This window comes from Arachis hypogaea, chromosome 7 (genome assembly GCF_003086295.3).
Source record: "Arachis hypogaea cultivar Tifrunner chromosome 7, arahy.Tifrunner.gnm2.J5K5, whole genome shotgun sequence".
Lineage (NCBI taxonomy): Eukaryota > Viridiplantae > Streptophyta > Magnoliopsida > Fabales > Fabaceae > Arachis > Arachis hypogaea.
Window position 1 is genome coordinate 60,710,633 of NC_092042.1, and position 6,449 is coordinate 60,717,081.

At 35.6% G+C, this 6,449-nt stretch overlaps 1 non-coding gene across 1 annotated transcript; it reads right to left on the reverse strand.

The window, feature by feature from the left end:
• Positions 1–4,561: 4,561 nt before the first annotated feature.
• LOC112704364 (small nucleolar RNA R71) lies at positions 4,562–4,665 on the reverse strand. Its single transcript, XR_003154992.1, has one exon. It is a non-coding gene; the product is annotated as a small nucleolar RNA R71 (small nucleolar RNA).
• Between the last annotated feature and the right edge of the window lie 1,784 nt (positions 4,666–6,449).

Below are 6,449 nucleotides of genomic sequence, written 5' to 3' on the forward strand. Positions count from 1 at the left end.
GGCCGTACAGAAAAATGACGCGCACGTGTGAATCACGCGGATGCATCGTTTTGCAGAAAAATCAGCAATATGCACGTGGCAAAATTCGCCCCCAGCAATTTCTGGGCTGTTTCTGGCCCAATTTTCGGCCCAGAAAATACAGATTAAGAGGTTATAAAGTGGGGGAATCCATTCATTCAGAATACAACACTCATAATTCACAATTTGAGGATTAGATGTAGTTTCTAGAGAGAGAGGCTCTCTCCTCTCCCTTAGGATTTAGGATTTAGGATTTCTATTAGTTGTAGGATTATTCTTCTTCATTCTAGGTTCAATATTACTTTAATTTATGTTTCTCTTTTACTTTTAGATACTCTAATGCTTTTACTTGTATTTGACTCATGTTGCAAATTGGCTTATGAACCCTTTCATGTTAGATTTGAATTTATGTTTAAATATATTTTGAGGTATTTCAGATTTATGATTTTTTCTTAGCTTTTTATATTCTTGGCTTTAATTGATGAATTGATTAATTGGAGACACTTGAGTTATCAAACTCATTGTGATTGATAATTGTTATCTTTGCTAATTAATTTGAATTCCAATAACTAGTCTTCTTAGGAATTGACTAGGATTTGAGGAATCAAATTGATTCATCCACTTAACTTACCTTCATAGTTAGAGGTTAATAAGTGATGAGCGGATAATTTATACGCTTTTTGGTATTATTTTTAGGTAGTTTTTAATAGGATATAGTTACTTTTTGGGATGTTTTCATTGTTTTTTATTCTAAATTCACATTTATGGACTTTACTATGAGTTTGTGTGTTTTTCTATGATTTCAGGTATTTTCTGGCTGAAATTGAGGGACCTGAGCAAAACTCTGATAAAAGGCTGACAAAGGACTGCTGATGCTGTTGGATTCTAACCTCCCTACACTCGAAGTGGATTTTCTAGAGCTACAGAACTCCAAATGGCGCGGTCTCAATGACGTTGAAAAGTAGACATCTAGAGCTTTCCAGCAATATATAATAGCCCATACTTTATTCGTGATTAGACAACATAAACTGGCGCTCAACGCCAGATCCATGCTGCATTCTGGAGTCAAATGCCAGAAACACGTCACGAACCAGAGTTGAACGCAAGAAACACGTTACAACTTGGCGTTCAACTCCAAAAGAAGCCTCTGCACGTGTAAAGCTCAAGCTCAGCCCAAGCACACACCAAGTGGGCCCCGGAAGTAGATTTCTGCATCAATTACTTACTTCTGTAAACCGGAAGTGGACATTTTACTATTGTATTCAGTGTCTTTTGACAATAAGGTCTTTTGACAATATAGTCTTTTGACCATTCGGTCTTTTGATTACGTTTGGGGGATGGCCATTTGGCCATGCCTGAACCTTCATCACTTATGTATTTTCAACGGTGGAGTTTCTACACACCATAGATTAAGGGTGTGGAGCTCTGCTGTACCTCAAGTTTTAATGCAATTACTACTATTTTCTATTCAATTTAGCTATTCCTGTTCTAAGATATTCTTGCACTTCAACATGATGAATGTGATGATCCGTGACACTCATAATCATTCTCACCTATGAATGCATGACTGACAACCACTTCCGTTCTACTTTAGACCGAGCGCATATCTCTTGGATTCCTTAATCAGAATCTTCGTGGTATAAGTTAGATTGATGGCAGCATTCATGAGAATCCGAAAAGTCTAAACCTTGTCTATGGTATTCCAAGTAGGATTCAGGGATTGAATGACTGTGATGAGTTTCAAACTCGCGATTATTGGGCGTGATGACAAACGCAAAAGAATCAAGGGATTCTATTCCAACATGATCGAGAACCGACAGATGATTAGCCGTGCCGTGACAGAGCATTTGGACCTTTTTCACTGAGAGGATGAGATGTAGCCATTGACAACAGTGACGCCTTACATACAGCTTGCCATGGAAAGGAATAAGAAGGATTGAAGGAAGGCAGTAGGAAAGCAGAGATCCAACAAGGACAAGTATCTCCATACACTTATCTGAAATTCCCACCATTGAATTACATGAGAAACTCTATCTTTATTTTCTGTTTATTTATTATTACTATTCGAAAACTCCATAACATTTACTATCTGCCTAACTGAGATTTACAAGATGACCATAGCTTGCTTCATACCAACAATCTCCATGGGATCGACCCTTACTCACGTAAGGTATTACTTGGATGACCCAGTACACTTGCTGGTTAGTTGTACGGAGTTGTGACTAAGTGTAATTCATGTTTGAGAGCGCTACCAAGTTTTTTGGCGCCATTATTGATGATCATAATTTTGTGCACCAAGTTTTTGGCGCCGTTGCTGGGGATTGTTCGAGTTTGGACAACTGACGGTTCATCTTGTTGCTTAGATTAGGTAATTTGCTTTTTTATTTCTTTTCAAAAAGTTTTCAAAAATAGTTTTCAAAATTCTCCCTCTATTTTCGAAAAATCCTTCAGAGTTTTTAAGAATGAATTTTAGAGTTCAAAATGGTATGCTAAAGCTTGGCTGGCCATCAAGCTTTAGACTAACCTGGTATGATTCCTGGAATTTTGATTGAGATCTTTGAATTCATTACTTCCTTTTTCCTATATGTTTTCGAAAAAATAAAATAAAATCCAAAAAAATAAAATTATAAAAATCAAAAATATGTTTTGTGTTTCTTGTTTGAGTCTTGTGTCATGTTTTAAGTTTGGTGTCAATTGCATATTCATTTTGTTCTTGCAATTTTCGAAAATTCATGCATTCATAGTGTTCTTCATGATCTTCAAGTTGTTCTTGGTAAGTCTTCTTGTTTGATCTTGATGTTTTCTTGTTTTGTGTCTTTTATTGTTTTTCATGTGCATCTTTGCATTCATATTGTCTAAGCATTAAAGATTTCTAAGTTTGGTGTCTTGCATGTTTTCTTTGCATAAAACAATTTTCAAAAATATGTTCTTGATGTTCATCATGATCTTCAAAGTATTCTTGGTGTTCATCTTGACATTCATAGTGTTCTTGCATGCATCATTGGTTTTGATCCAAAATTTTCATATTTTGGGTCATATTTGTGTTTTTCTCTCTCATCATTAAAAATTCAAAAATAAAAAATATCTTTTCCTTTTTTCTCTCAAAATTTCGAAAATTTGGGTTGACTTAGTCAAAAAATTTTTAAAATTAGTTAGTTCTTATAAGTCAAGTCAAATTTTCAAATTTTAAAAAAAATCTTATCTTTTTAAAACTTTTTCAAAATTCAAATCTTTTTCATTTTTCTTTCATGATTTTCGAAAATTTCAAAAATTATTTTCAAAATCTTTTCTTAATTTTATTTCAAAATTTTCGAAACTTAACTAACAAGTAATGTGATTGGTTCAAAAATTTGAAGTTTGTTACTTTTTTGTTAAGAAAGGTTCAATCTTTAAATTCTAGAATCTTATCTTTTAGTTTCTTGTTAGTTAAGTAATTAATTTTAATTTTAAAAATTAAATCTTTTCTAACCATATCTTTTTAATCATATCTTTTTATTTTATCTTTTATATCATATCTTTTTTTCAAAATTTTATCTTTTTTCAAAAATTTGATTTTAAAATATCTTTTCTAATTTCTTATCTTCTTATCTTCTTATCTTTTCAAATTTGATTCTCAAATCTTTTTCAACTAACTATTTGACTTTTTGTTTGTTTCTTATCTTTTTCAAAACCACCTAACAACTTTTCTCTCTCTAATTTTCGAAAATACCTCCTTTTTTTCAAAAATTCTTTTTTAATTAATTAATTGTTTTAAATTTCAATTTTAATTTTATTTCTTATCTTAATTTTCGAAAATCATTAACTCCTTTTCAAAATTATTTTCGAAAACTTCTGTCTCTCATCTTTTTCTATTTATTTATTCATTCACTAACACTTCTCTTCATCTCAAATCACTGCCCCTATCCTCACATTTGTGTTTGGATTCTCCTTTCTTTATTTCCTTTCTTCTCTACTAACAATAAGGAACCTCTTTACTGTGACATAGAGGATTCCTCTTCTTTTTTATATGAGCAAGAACAAGGAAAAAGAAATTCTTGTTGAAGCTGATCCAGAACCTGAAAGGACTCTGAAGAGGAAACTAAGAGAAGCTAAATTACAACAATCCAGAGACAACCTTGCTGAAATTTTTGAACAAGAAAAGGAGATGGCAGCCGAACCCAACAACAATAATGCAATAAGGATGCTTGGTGATTATACTGCACCTACTTCCAAGTTTGACGGAAGAAGCATCTCAATTCCTGCCATTGGAGCAAACAATTTTGAGCTAAAGCCTCAATTAGTTGCTCTAATGCAACAGAACTGCAAGTTTCATAGACTTTCATCAGAAGATCCCTACCAGTTCTTAACTGAGTTCTTGCAGATCTGTGAGACTGTTAAGACTAATGGAGTAGATTCTGAAGTCTACAGGCTCATGCTTTTCCCTTTTACTGTAAGAGACAGAGCTAGAGCATGGTTGGACTCTCAACCTAAAGATAGCCTGGACTCCTGGGATAAGCTGGTCATGGCCTTCTTGGCTAAATTCTTTCCTCCTCAAAAGCTGAGCAAGCTTAGAGTGGATGTTCAGACCTTCAAACAAAAAGATGGTGAATCCCTCTATGAAGCTTGGGAGAGATACAAGCAGATGACCAAAAGATGTCCTTCTGACATGTTTTCATAATGGACCATGATAGATATATTCTATTATGGTCTATCTGAGTTCTCTAAGATGTCACTGGATCATTCTGCAGGTGGATCCATTCACCTAAAGAAAACGCCTGCAGAAGCTCAAGAACTTATTGACATGGTTGCAAATAACCAATTCATGTACACTTCTGAGAGGAATTCCGTGAATAATGGGACGCCTCAAAGGAAGGGAGTTCTTGAAATTGATGCTCTGAATGCCATATTGGCTCAGAACAAAATGTTGACTTAGCAAGTCAACATGATTTCTCAAAGTCTGAATGGATGGAAAAATGCATCCAACAGTACTAAAGAGGCATCTTCTGAAGTAGAAGCTTATGATCTTGAGAATCCTGCAATGGCAGAGGTAAATTACATGGGTGAACCTTATGGAAACACCTATAATTCATCATGGAGAAATCATCCAAATTTCTCATGGAAGGATCAACAAAAGCCTCAACAAGGCTTTAATAATGGTGGAAGAAATAGGCTCAGCAATATCAAGCCTTATCCATCATCTTCTCAGCAGCAGACAGAGAATTATGAATAGAGTACCTCTAACTTAGCAAATTTAGTCTCTAATCTGTCTAAGACCACTTTAAGTTTCATGAGTGAAACAAGGTCCTCCATCAGAAATCTGGAGGTACAAGTGGGCTAACTGAGTAAGAAAATCACTGAAACTCCTCCTAGTACTCTCCCAAGCAATACTGAAGAGAATCCAAAAAGAGAGTGCAAGGCCATTGATATAATCAACATGGCCGAACCTAGAGAGGAAGGAGAGGACGTGAATCCCAATGAGGAATACCTCATAGGACGTCTCTCAAGCAAGAAGGAGTTTCCTATTGAGGACCCAAGGAAATCTGAGGCTCATATAGAGACCATAGAGATCCCATTAAACCTCCTTCTGCCATTCATGAGCTCTGAAGACTATTCTTCCTCTGAAGAGGATGAAGATGTAACTGGAGAGCAAGTTGCTCAATATCTAGGAGCTATCATGAAGCTGAATGCCAAGTTATTTGGTAATGAAACTTGGGAAGGTGAACCTCCCTTGCTCATCAGTAAACTAGTTACATGGGTTCAGCAAACCTTACCTCAAAAGAGACAAGATCCTGGCAAATTCTTAATACCTTGTACCATAGGCACCATGACCTTTGAAAAGGCTCTGTGTGACCTGGGGTCAAGCATAAATCTTATGCCACTCTCTGTAATGGAGAAGCTGGGGATCATTGAGGTACAACTTGCCATATTTTCATTACAATTGGCAGACAAGTCAGTAAGACAAGCTTATGGATTGTTAGAGGACGTGTTGGTAAAGGTTGAAGGCCTTTACATCCCTGCTGATTTCATAATCTTAGACACCAGGAAGGAGGAGGATGAATGCATCATCCTTGGAAGACCTTTCATAGCCACAGCAGGAGGTGTGATAGATGTTAACAGAGGAGAATTAGTCCTTCAATTGAATGGGGACTACCTTGTGTTTAAGGCTCAAGGATCTTCTTCTTTAACAATGGAGAGGAAGCATGAAAAGCTTCTCTCAGTACAAAGTCAAACAAAGGCCCCACAATTAAACTCTAAGTTTGGTGTTGAGAGGCCACATCCAAACTCTAAGTTTGGTGTTGAAACCCCACATCCAAACTCTAAGTTTGGTGTTGAGAGTCTACAACATTGACCTGATCACCTGTGAGGCTCCATGAGAGCCCACTGTCAAGCTATTGACATTAAAGAAGCGCTTATTGGGAGGCAACCCAATTTTTATTTATCTAATTTTATTT